We start from the raw sequence: 13,471 nt of genomic DNA on the forward strand, positions 1-13,471 counted from the left end.
GACTAAGTTTGTGGTGAAAGGCTTGCACCATTTACCACAGTAGATGTCCCTGATTTTCGGTAGGTGAATGTGTTAAATTGTAGGCTAGAATCGATAAGAGAATTGATAAAGAATCGAATCGTTAAACAGAATCGAAAATGGAATCGAAATTGGAAAAATCTTGTCAATTCCCATCCCTACTCAGCGTTCAGCCTAACCCTAACCAATAATGTCTGGAATGCTGCCCCTCCCCTAACTTTGCTGCCTCTGGGACACGGCAGTAAATCCAGCGTCTGGAATGATCTGAGTCATGGTCCGGTCCGAGTCTAGACCTGAACCCCGTAGAGATGCTGACGGATCTCCAGAGACCCGTTACCATGACAACATGAACAACAACAGCAGCTCATTCACCAGAGAATATCCAGCTCTGCTTCAGTTTCACCCAAACAGACGGAAACGGTTGTAAGAGTTGGAGTTTTAATCCTGCGAGGATAAAACCATGAACCCAAACCCGTCCTGGTGCAGCTTCAGCCAGAGTTTACAGAGACGTAAACACTGTCAGGCTGAGAGAAACAGGTCAGCAGGTTTGTTTGTGCAGCTTTGGTCGCTTAAAACCCTCCGGATACAGTTTTCATGGAGATTCTGAGCATCTCTGTTTGTGAGGAAGAGATGAATGAAATCCTGCGTTCAATAAGTTTGGTATTTCTGTCCAGTAAAACCTGATCTGAATGCAGAAACATGTTTGGATGTCTCTAGTGTTTAACCGAAGCTTCGTTCAGAGATGTTGGTATAAACAAGCCCTGGAGAGATTCTCCGGAGTTCTGCTCTGCTGCTTCCTGGCTCCAAGGACGGATTCCAGGAACCAGTCCAGGAATCCTCCTTCCTCTACACCAGGAGGGGCAGTTCCTGGTCCTGGAGGACCGTGTCCTGCACATGGTAAACGTGTCCCTGCTGAAACCATCACCAGACTTGTGTAGCCCTTGATGACTTGATGATAACGAGCTTTAACACATGTTTTGAAGTCGGGAAACGTCTGAACCCTGCAGGACACGTCTCGAGGACCAGGATTTGTCCGCCCCTGTTCTTCTTTGTGGTCCAGGATTGGACCTATTTCTCTATTTCCTATTTTCGATTGGTCAGTTGTGGTTTGTCCCTTGATTTAGGAGAAACTCAAAAGATCTGGTTCAGTCCACTGGTCTTAAATGTTGAGACCAGGAAGACCTAATTAATCTTTAGATTTCTTCTCTGAAAAGGGAAATATCTCGTTCTCACGTTTTAATTTTTGTGCTTTAAATGCGGCTCGAATAACCACTCGTTTGTTAGTGAGAAGACCAACCAAGAGATCCGGCTGTGGATCCATTTACCTCCGTCATGTTTTAGACCAGGGGTCTCCAACCCTGGTCCTCCAGAACCACAATTAGCTCCTGGTCCTCTGGTCTAAAACATGCAGGACACGGGTCCCCGAGGACCAGGATCGTCCCCTGGTCCCCAGGTACCCTGGTCCCCAGATTCTGATGTGAATTCAAATCTACTCGGCTCATCAACAGCTTTTCTGACAGAAAAGTTACCTGTCGTCGTCGATCAAATTAAACTTGTTTTCAGCTTCATCAAGGAAGAGGCAGAAAGTTGAAGTACACCTGAGTCTGTTACCACTGTAACAGTACACGTGAGTCCGTTACCACGGTAACAGTACACGTGAGTCCGTTACCACGGTAACAGTACACCTGAGTCGGTTACCACGGTAACGGACTAAAGTCTGTCCTCACTGTCCTGAAACCGTCCCAAGTTCAGGTTCAACAAACTCAACACAACCGGACTCCTGGTCCCGGCGGCGCTGGTTTGTTTATGCTTTCGGGCCACGGGCTCTGGTTCCCGTGGTTACCGTAGAAGGAAATGATCTGGGTTAGTGAGGAACCGGTTTCTGAACGAGTGAGTGGTTCTGGATGAACGAGTGAGTGGTTCTGGATGAACGGGTTAGTGGTTCTGGATGAACGGGTTAGTGGTTCTGGATGAACGGGTTAGTGGTTCTGGATGAACGAGTGAGTGGTTCTGGATGAACGAGTGAGTGGTTCTGGATGAACGAGTGAGTGGTTCTGGATGAACGAGTTAGTGGTTCTGGATGAACGAGTGAGTGGTTCTGGATGAACGAGTGAGTGGTTCTGGATGAACGGGTTAGTGGTTCTGGATGAACGAGTTAGTGGTTCTGGATGAACGAGTGAGTGGTTCTGGATGAACGAGTGAGTGGTTCTGGATGAACGGGTTAGTGGTTCTGGATGAACGAGTGAGTGGTTCTGGATGAACGGGTTAGTGGTTCTGGATGAACGAGTTAGTGGTTCTGGATGAACGAGTGAGTGGTTCTGGATGAACGAGTTAGTGGTTCTGGATAAACGGGTTAGTGGTTCTGGATGAACGAGTGAGTGGTTCTGGATGAACGAGTGAGTGGTTCTGGATAAACGGGTTAGTGGTTCTGGATGAACGGGTGAGTGGTTCTGGATGAACGGGTTAGTGGTTCTGGATGAACGAGTGAGTGGTTCTGGATGAACGGGTGACTGGTTCTGGATGAACGAGTGAGTGGTTCTGGATGAACGGGTTAGTGGTTCTGGATGAACGGGTTAGTGGTTCTGGATGAACGGGTTAGTGGTTCTGGATGAACGAGTTAGTGGTTCTGGATGAACGGGTTAGTGGTTCTGGATGAACGAGTGAGTGGTTCTGGATGAACGGGTTAGTGGTTCTGGATGAACGGGTTAGTGGTTCTGGATGAACGAGTTAGTGGTTCTGGATGAACGAGTTAGTGGTTCTGGATGAACGGGTTAATGGTTCTGGATGAACGGGTTAGTGGTTCTGGATGAACGGGTGAGTCTCACCCCACGTCAGGAATCCGGACACGAACTTCTCTTGGCAGAAACCGGAGCAGGAAAACTCCTGGTAGACGCCGAGCAGCAGGTCCAGCAGAACCTGGACCTGGACCGGTCCCTGGGGGTCCGGACCGGGACCAGAGTCTGTCTGGGGGTCCGGAACGGGACCAGAACCGGGACCAGGGTCCGTCTGGGGGTCCGGACCGGGACCAGAACCAGCACCAGAGTCCGTCTGGGGGTCCGGACCGGGACCAGAACCGGGACCAGGGTCCGTCTGGGGGTCCGGACCGGGACCACGGTCCGTCTGGGGGTCCGGACCGGGACCACGGTCCGTCTGGGGGTCCGGACTGGGACCAGAACGGGGACCCGAGTCCGTCTGGGAGTCTGAACCGGGACCAGGGTCCGTCTGGGGATCCGGACCGGGACCAGAACCGGGACCAAGGTCCGTCTGGGGGTCTGAACCGGGACCAGGGTCCGTTTGGGGGTCAGAACTGGGACTGGGGTCCGTCTGGGGGTGCGGATCGGGACCAGAACCGGGACCAGGGTCCGTCTGGGGATCCGGATCGGGACCAGAACCGGGACCAGGGTCCGTCTGGGGGTCCGGACCGGAACCACGGTCCGTCTGGGGGTCCGGACTGGGACCAGAACGGGGACCCGAGTCCGTCTGGGAGTCTGAACCGGGACCAGGGTCCGTCTGGGAGTCTGAACCGGGACCAGGGTCCGTCTGGGGATCCGGACCGGGACCAGAACCGGGACCAAGGTCCGTCTGGGGGTCTGAACCGGGACCAGGGTCCGTTTGGGGGTCAGAACTGGGACTGGGGTCCGTCTGGGGGTCTGGATCGGGACCAGAACCGGGACCAGGGTCCGTCTGGGGGTCCGGACCGGGACCAGGGTCCATTTGGGGGTCCGGACCGGGACCAGAACTGGGACCCGAGTCCGTGGACATGTCGCCCGGGGCTGGTGTTAGCTTAGCTTAGCGCTGCAGGGAGGAGTCCATGACCCCGCAGGTGAGGAGGAGATTCCACCTGTAGATCAGAAATAAAAATAAGGGACGGTGTTCAGCTGCATTTTGTAATAAGTTGTATTGTGTTCATCATGTCTTCAGATTGATATCTTATGGTTTTCTTTTTTCCAGACAAAGTTCTGACTTCTTATCTTCCGTCTGACAGTTTCGGCAGAACTTTCTCCTTCCTCTGTAACACTGTAATGTGTTGTTAGCAGGATGTCCAAGTAATTTGCTGAATAGGCTCCAGCTGATCCAGAATGCAGCAGCACGAGTACTGACAGGAATCAGCAGGAGAGACCACGTCTCTCCAGTGTTAGCGTCGCTCCATTGGCTACCTGTAAAATTCAGAATCCAATTTAAAATTGTATTACTTGCGTATAAAGCCCAAAACGGCTTAGCTCTGCATTATTTGCAAGACCTGATAGAGCCTTATGTTCCTGGCAGAGCTCTCCGTTCTCAGAGTGCAGGTTTACTCGTAGTTCCTAGAGTATCTAAATGCAGATTTGGAGGGCGGGCGTTCTGCTATCAGGCACCATTACTATGGAACCAACTTCCAATCTGGGTTAAGGAGGCTGACACCACCTCCACCTTTAAAACTAAACTTAAAACCTTTCTGTTTAGTAAAGCCTATAGTTAGTGTTTAGTAAACCTCTAGCTGGTGTTGGTAAATCTCTAGGTAGTGTAAACTTTAGTGTGTCAGAGTCGCTCATGTAGTTTCTTGTGCTGCCCCCCCTTTTCTTCTCTTTTTTCTCTTTTGTACATGGTGCAGCATCCTCTGCTGGTGGCGAAGAGCATCTCTGAAACACCGGAACCTGCAGCGTGGGAGTGAGAGGGGCAGGGTAACGGCCCGGTCAGGGTAACGGCCCGGGCAGGGTAACGGCCCGGGCAGGGTAACGGCCCGGGCAGGCGGGGAAGAGGTTTGTCCGTCAAGACTCCTCTCCCTGGCCCTGCCCCTTCTCAACCTTTCCCCGAATAAAACAGACACCAGCGCTGGATTTTGGAGGCCATAGAAATAAGGAAACAAGGACAACACACTATGAACAGAGATGAGGGAGCGTACATGCTCTCACACATGGACCAGTATCTTGGAGGGAGGACAGCGGGGGGCGTGGCCGACCTGTCAAACCTGGCAGGTTGGTCACGCCCTCATAGTAACAACAGCTGATAAGGACATGTCACTTCCCACCATGTGACACTCTGAGGAAGGAGGAAGTTCTGCCAAAACTGTCAGACGGAAGGTAAGAAGTCGGAACTATGAGAAACCATAAGATATGTAATAAGTTATTACATTTTGAGAAGATTATTACAAAATGCACTTGCAACTTTTTAATTCTCTAGAAAATTTAATAACATTGTGCATTATGCAATAACAATTCTAAAGCATAGTTTATTTGTTGTTTATTGGCCTATATAATTCCAAACTTCAAATAGGCAAATAAAGTTATATTTGGAGTTTTATACATAGATTTATTGGGCTACATAGCTCTGAGGGAAATTGCATAAAAAACAACAAAAGTCACTCACACATAAATTCATTGTTAAACAAACAACAATAATAGGTATTATTACATACTGGACCATGTTATTACATTTCCTAGAAAATAAAAAAGTTGCAAGTGCATTTTATAATAATCTTCTCAAAATGCAATAACAAAATTTATTACAAAATGCGGCTTTATTACAACCCTAGGTGGCGAGCCTACCTGTAGACGTCCGTCTGCCGCTTCACTCAGCGATTGTTCTCACATCCTCTTTCAGCAGGTCCTGTTCCTGTTTCTCTTCTCTTCCTCTCTATTCCCCTGATTCCCCCAACTCTCCCCCACCTCGTCTCTCCAGAGCAGAAACCAGACCTGGTCCTGTTTCTCTCTCTCTACCACCTCCCTATTCCCCTTAACTCCTCACCACCACCACCTCGTCTGTCCAACCTCGTCTCTCCGGAGCAGAGACCAGACCTGGTCCTGTTTCTCTCTCTCTACTCCCTCCCTCCTTCACCTCGTCTCTCCGGAGCAGAGACCAGACCTGGTCCTGTTCCTGTTTCTCCCTACTCTCCCCCCACTACCTCGTTTGCCAAGCCTGGTCTCTCCGGAGCAGAGACCAGACCTTGTTTGGTGTTGGGTCTCCTACGCTAGGCTAACCCCCCCTCCCTCTGTCCCGACCAGCCGGACACTAAACACTTCAACATTCCCTTTCTTCTTCTGTAACTCACATGTTTACCGTCCGTTCATCCTTCCCTGCTCTCCTTCCTTCTCTTCTGTCCTCGTCGTTGGTGACGTTGCTGTCAAATACTTAAATAAATACTGAAAACTTCCTACTTTTTCAGCTGCAGAACGTTATTTTCAGTCTATTGTTTTGTGTTAGTTTAAGGTTTGTTATCATCATGTTGTCCAGACAGTTTCTGGGCAGCAGAACTAAAGTTTAGTTACTAAACATAGAACATGAAATCTTCCATAGAGAGTTCTGACAGCTGTAATGGCGCCGCTCGGCCACCAGATGGCAGTATTACTTATTGTGTGGAGGTTTGGGGAAACACCTATAAAACAAATACAAACCCTATCAGAAAAGAGCTTTAAGGATAATTAATAGATCTGACTATTATGACCCAACAAATAATCTCTTTATTAAATATAATACTAAAATTCCATGATATAGTAGAGCAGAAAACTGTTTTATTTGCCTTTAAAGCAGAAACTGCTTCCAAACTGCATTCAGGATTTGTTCCAAATAAAAGAAACCGCTCTGACCTGAGGGGGACCTGAGACGACGACAATAAGAACAAATATTAAAAAGAGATGTTGGACCACCGTCATGTGCTCATGTGAACTCTGGACTCTTATGAATGTCTTATTGAACATTTTGTGAATATGTGAAATTCGACTTTGGGACTGGCTCAGTCTTCAACCTGAAATCAGCTTTAATGTGCCTCCTCAAATGGCCGCCTTGTCAAAGACTACAAGGACCAGTGTGCCTTGGGGGCTCAATCACTGGCCAGGCGCTGATTATGTCCCCGCAGCCCGCGGAATCAAAAGTGTTTTGCCTCTCTTCAAACTCTCTCTGATCTTCTGATCTTCATCATCTCTGCATCCCCAGCTCCTGTAGTTTCTTGTGCTGGCCCCCCTTCTCCTCCCTTTTCTCTCTCTTGTCCATGTTGCAGCATCCTTTGCCGGACACCGGAACCTGCAGTGTGGGAGTGAGGGGGGCAGGGTAACGGCCCCTTTTGGGCGGGGGAGAAGGTTCGTCCCTCAAGACTCCTCTCCCTGGCCCTGCCCCTTTTCAACCTTTCCCCGACCCTGCACCCCAACCTGGGACTTGCTGATTGGGCCGGAGCTTCGGGAGCTGTGTGCTGGCCTGCGGTCCCCACCCCTGGTCATCCCGTTGCTGCTTCCACCTGCCTGCTGTGCTGTTGACGTCCCTGACCCACCAGTCTGGCCCTCGGCAGGAGGGTCCCCCCTTATGAGCCTGGTCCTGCTCAAGGTTTCTTCCTCCTAAAGGGGAGTTTTTCTTGCCACTGTTTGGCTTAAGGTTTTTCTCCCACTAGGGGAGTTTTTACCTGCCATTGTTTATGTAATAACTGCTCGGGGGTTCATGTTCTGGGTCTCTGGAAAGCGTCTAGAGACAACTCTGTTGTATTAGACGCTATATAAATAAAATTGAATTGAAAATTGAATTGAATCCCCTCGCTCCAGCTTGGCTTCGGCTTAAAGTTTAAAGTGCTTTATTAGCATTGAACTTGCATGACTGTACAGACAGACAACCATATAGCAACTGAAATAGCCTCCTATGCTATGTATGTAACATCAGCCAAGGTGTAGAATATAACTACAGGTGAAGAATATGTTGTAAAAGTTAATTTATTTCAATAATTCAACTAGAATATGGTGCAAAAGTTAACTTATTTCAATAATTCAACTAGAATATGGTGTAAAAGTTAACTTATTTCAATAATTCAACTAGAATATGGTGCAAAGGTTAACTTATTTCAATAATTCAACTAGAATATGGTGTAAAAGTTAATTTATTTCACTAATTCAACTAGAATATGGTGTAAAAGTTAATTTATTTCAATAATTCAACTAGAATATGGTGCAAAAGTTAACTTATTTCAATAATTCAACTAGAATATGGTGTAAAAGTTAATTTATTTCACTAATTCAACTAGAATATGGTGTAAAAGTTAATTTATTTCACTAATTCAACTAGAATATGGTGTAAAGTTAATGTATTTCAATAATTCAACTAGAATATGGTGTAAAAGTTAATTTATTTCAATAATTCAACTAGAATATGGTGTAAAAGTTAATTAATTTCAATAATTCAACTTAAAAGGTGAAACTAATATTACCTGGTCTTATTACATGCAAAGCAAGATATGTTAAACCTTTATTTGTTATAATTTTGTTGATGGAATTGTTTATTGATTTCATAAAATATTCTCTAATTTATTTTTTATTTGGGGTTTTTATAAACTTTGAGTCATAATCACCAAAATCATAACAAATAAAGGCTTGAAATATCTCACTTTGCATGAAGTGGGAAATAATATATTTGTTTCACCTTTAGTTAAATTTACTACGAATGAAGTTTTGCAATATATTCAAATTTTCCGACCTTCATCTGTATATTATGACATCCATAAATAAGAGCATAATAAATGTCCGTATTGGTTCAAAGTTAGGACCAGGAGAGAGCCGAGCGGCTGCTCGCTACCGGAGGATCCCTGTAGGAACGATCGGCCAGTGGGATCCCCGCCGGACAGAGGAACCGAGCCGGATAGAGCCGAGCCGAGCCGAGCCGCATGGTGAAGCCAAGCCGAAACGAAGGCACTCCCGCACCTAGAAAACTCCGGCAGAAAATTAAATCAGCACCCGAGAACGCTATCCGGACAGAGTCGCAGTCCTTCCCGATCCAGAACCGAGCAAGCTTGAGGCTGTTTTGGGCGATCAGTTTAATCTAGAGCGGTTCAGAGCTAAATTTGTGTTTAATGAAGTTACTGCACACATATTACTGTGTAACGCCGGCAACTACCGGCATTATTGTTGTTGGTTTATTTTGTGACGCCATATTCGCCAGTTATTCACGGTTTAAATGTCGTGTTTTGTCATCCGGTCTGATTGCACGTGGCGTGGCGAGGGCGCCGCCATCTTTAAATACCACAGGGCGCAGCCATCTTTAAATACCACAGGGCGCGGCCATCTTTAAATACCACAGGGCGCTGCCATCTTTAAATACCACAGGGCTGACCCTTTGCCAGCCAGTTGTTTTTTAAACATAGATGATCAGAAGTTTTGTACCACGTGTTTATTGTTTTTGATTTCGTGTTCCTTCATGCAGTTAACGTTTTATTCTTGTTTTTCTTTTATGGTTAGTGTTTTTAATGTAGCTTGCCGTCAGGATTTATTCGGGGTGTTGCTTTTACCATCTGCTTGACACCTGGATGTAAATAAATTCTGATTGATTTTAATGAGAGAAGTTGTTTGTGTTGTTTTACACATAGTTTGTCACAGTGCTGATTTGACAGAGCTAGAGCCGAACTCTTTAAGAGCCTTCAACATTATTCACCAGGAATAAAAGCCTTTACTGTTATTCTGGTGGAAAAATCCCTAATTTTGAGACTGATTCTGTTGTTAAAGTTATAATTTTTCCTGGAAATCCAGTGGTGCCCCGATGATTAATTCATTTTGATAATTCAATTTGATAAATAGTCTACTTTATCAATTATTAATAATTGTTGAATAAAATGATTAAAAACTCTTGATAACTGGAACAGCGCCCCCTACGTGTGGCACAACAGAGATGGACGTCAATTAAGGCAAGAGAAATATGGAATAGTTGTGACAACGACCTAAAAATGTGCAGTTCTATCTACAAGTTCAAGAAAATGTTTAAAGAAAATATTGCATTGTTTGTTTCCACGGATTAATGCTAATGTTTCTGATTTAAGTCGATCACAAGATAAAAAGGGTTTAAGTTTCAGCTTCAGCTACATCTTTTCGGCAAAAGCAATGTTTATTTGACTTTTTTCATTTTTTGTTTTGTAAAAATGGCTTAACTTGTACAATGCTTAAGACCGAAATAAAGACTATTCATTCATTCATTCATTCATTCATTCATTCATTCATTCATTCATTCATTCATTCATTCATTCATTCATTCATTCATTCATTCATTCAAATACTTAAACGTCCTACTTTTTCAGCTGCAGAACGTTATTTTCAGTCTATTGTTTTGTGTTTATTACAGGTTTGTTATCATCATGTTGTCCAGACAGTTTCTGGGCAGCAGAACTAAAGTTTAGTTACTAAACATAGAACATGAAATCTCCCATGAAGAGTTGTGACAGCTGTAATGACGCCGCTCGGCCACCAGATGGCAGAAGAGCATCTTCCTCAACTATCACACGGGCTGCAACAACATACAAGATTTTTTTGCTTGTAAAATTTTTTGCTTTTTTTGCTCATTACAAGCAAAAAAATCTTGTTCCACTGGCAGATTTTTCCACTTATTTTAAGTGAAAATCTACTTGAAACAGGTGAAAATTGTTGTTTTTTTTGCAGTGATGACTCTTGTTTTAAGTGTAATGAGATTTTTTGACTAAAAATGAGACATTTTAACTAGAAATAAGACATATATTAGACAAATAAGACAAATATTTAAATATTCAAATATTTATTTCCTCAGGTGTTTCTGTTTGGATCCTCAGGTGTTTCTGGTTTGGATCCTCAGGTGTTTCTGGTTTGGATCCTCAGGTGTTTCTGGTTTGGATCCTCAGGTGTTTCTGTTTGGATTCTCAGGTGTTTCTGTTTGGATCCTCAGGTGTTTCTGTTTGGATCCTCAGGTGTTTGTGGTTTGGATCCTCAGGTGTTTCTGGTTTGGATCCTTAGGTGTTTCTGGTTTGGATCCTCAGGTGTGTTTCTGCAGCCGTGCAGCAGGTGAACCAGGACTTGAGCAGCTTTGCCTCTTCCTGACCGTCACCTGCTGAACTCGCTGCTCGGAGCCGAACCAGGAGACTAACAGGATTAGAGGCCGAGATGAGGCTGCTGCTCCAGTTTACCGGGTCCTCGTACCTGTGGGACGTGTCGCTTTAAGAAGTCAGCTGAGAGGAAATGTGGTGCTGTATAAATGAAATAATATCGGCCCTAATACTGACCCTTGGGGGTGATTGTGTTACAAACACCATGGACAAGATTTTTTGGTGCCCTCGTTCCAAATTACGGATTCATGGCAGCTTTGGACCAGATAAGAGATTTATCCCATGCAGTTGAAGATTTAGCAAACACCACTGCAAAAGGCCTGTCTATGCTCTCACAAGAAATGACTGCTGTGACACATTTTCGGGTTTTTTCAGATGTGTTTATTGATGGTTTATTTTCGGATGTGTTCAGGTTTTTTGGGGGTTTATTTTCGGGTGTGTTTCGGGTTTTTTCTGGTTTTTTTTGGGGGTTTTTCTGTTTTTTTCTGGTTTATTTTCGGATGTGTTTCAGGTTTTTTCTGGTTTATTTTCGGGTTTTTCGGATTTATTTTCGGGTTTTTTCGGGTTTATTTTCGGGTTTTTTCGGGTTTATTTTCAGGTTTTTTCTGGTTTATTTTCGGGTTTTTTCGGGTTTATTTTCTGGTTTATTTTCGGATGTGTTTCGGGTTTTTTCTGGTTTATTTTCGGGTTTTTCTGATTTATTTTCGGGTTTTTTCGGGTTTATTTTCGGGTTTTTTCGGATTTATTTTCGGGTTTTTTCGGGTTTATTTTCAGGTTTTTTCGGGTTTATTTTCGGATTTATTTTCAGGTGTGTTTCGGGTTTTTTCGGATTTATTTTCGGGTTTTTTCGGGTTTATTTTCGGGTTTTTTCGGGTTTATTTTCGGGTTTATTTTCAGGTGTGTTTCGGGTTTTTTCGGGTTTATTTTCGGGTTTTTCTGATTTATTTTCGGGTTTATTTTCGGGTTTTTTCGGATTTATTTTCGGGTTTTTTCGGGTTTATTTTCGGGTTTTTTCGGGTTTATTTTCGGGTTTATTTTCAGGTGTGTTTCGGGTTTTTTCGGGTTTATTTTCTGGTTTTTTCGGGTTTCTTTTCGGGTTTAAATTCAGGTTTATTTTCGGGTTTATTTTCGGATGTGTTTCGGGTGACATGTGATGGCCGTACAAAATCGTGCTGCATTGGACTACTTACTAGCCTCTCAAGGGGGAACTTGTGCTGTCATTAAAACTGAATGATGTACATTTATACCTGACCACAATGCCACCGTCCAAGAAATAACGGATCACTTGAAAGATATTGCCAAAACATTACATACCCCTGTCACCACTGGTTTGTTTGATTGGTTTAAAGAACAGTTAAGACACATTGGTTACTTGATTTTTGGATTTGGGTTCCTAACTGTTATTTGGCTTCTGATCACATGTCTAAGGTTCACTTGCAAAATATGTACCACTCAAACTACCACTAAAATTATGTACTCCACTGTAACTCAAAAAAAAAAAAATAATAATAATAATTGTGAATTGATGAGGCATTGTGACACCGTGGCTGACCTGAAACTCCAACTTCCTAGGTTCCAAGGGCGACACCTTAGAACTAGCTTCAACAAAGACTTGAACCACGGGAATGCCATATGATGAAGTTCCTGACTGACTGATATGTTAATACCAACTCCATATGATGAAGTTCCTGACTGACTGATATGTTAATACCAACTCCATATGATGAAGTTCCTGACTGACTGATATGTTAATACCAACTCCATATGATGAAGTTCCTGACTGACTGATATGTTAATACCAACTCCATATGATGAAGTTCCTGACTGACTGATATGTTAATACCAACTCATTTGGCCACAGACTTGAATCACGAGAACACCCTATGGGGTAATTTACAACTGAATGATATTCATGCCGAATGCCCGAGGACGGCATTTGGCCACAGATCACATCTGACTGTAAATACCCTTTAATTGCTTTTTGTCTTTCACCTTTGGCTTGTTTATTCTTGCCTTTTGTGCTTTGAACTTACTGTATAAAAAGTCATGATTCCAACCACTCTAGGTCAGCACACCAACCCAGACCTGATCTCTGTAGGTCTGCTTACCGCCGGCTACTGAATAAAACTCTCTACACCACAGCAGACTTCTGAACTGGATTTTATATTATTCTTCAACAATTTGGTGCTGTGACCCGGATGACAATAGACCTTCGATGGAAACTCCTTTTTCCAGACCAACGACACACCAGTGACTTATATCCAAATTATTACAGAGGTAAGGGGTCCTTTTACAAAATCCCAAATTATTTTTGCTGGGTGTTGTCGAAAGTCTGTGAATGGGTCCTCCACAATCATTAAAACAAACAAAAACAATCACGCCACAACTATTTATCCTGTGAAAGAATTGGAAGAACTTAAGAACACAACGCAGACAAAAATTTAATTAGAGAACCAGTTAAATGATCAAATCAAAAACCTTTATCGGGTAAAATTTTACAACCAACTCATTTGGCCACAGACTTGAACCACGACACCCTATAAACTTAAACTTTATTTATTTGTATAGCGCCAAATCATACAATATAAAATGCAACACATGGTGCTTTACATGCAGAATAAAATAACAATAAAAAACACAATTTAAAACATTCCATACGACCCC

The 13,471-nt window shown here is 44.0% G+C and overlaps 1 protein-coding gene across 1 annotated transcript in view; it reads right to left on the reverse strand.

Annotated features, from left to right (window-relative positions):
• The window catches only part of LOC133459403 (myotonin-protein kinase-like), a 28,401-nt gene extending 25,431 nt beyond the window's left edge, over window positions 1-2,970 (reverse strand). The window contains exon 1 of the mRNA XM_061739297.1: window positions 2,844-2,970. The gene's annotated coding sequence lies outside the window, so the exon portion shown is untranslated. The remainder of the gene's footprint in view (window positions 1-2,843) is intronic.
• Between the last annotated feature and the right edge of the window lie 10,501 nt (window positions 2,971-13,471).

Source organism: Cololabis saira, chromosome 14 (genome assembly GCF_033807715.1).
Source record: "Cololabis saira isolate AMF1-May2022 chromosome 14, fColSai1.1, whole genome shotgun sequence".
Lineage (NCBI taxonomy): Eukaryota > Metazoa > Chordata > Actinopteri > Beloniformes > Belonidae > Cololabis > Cololabis saira.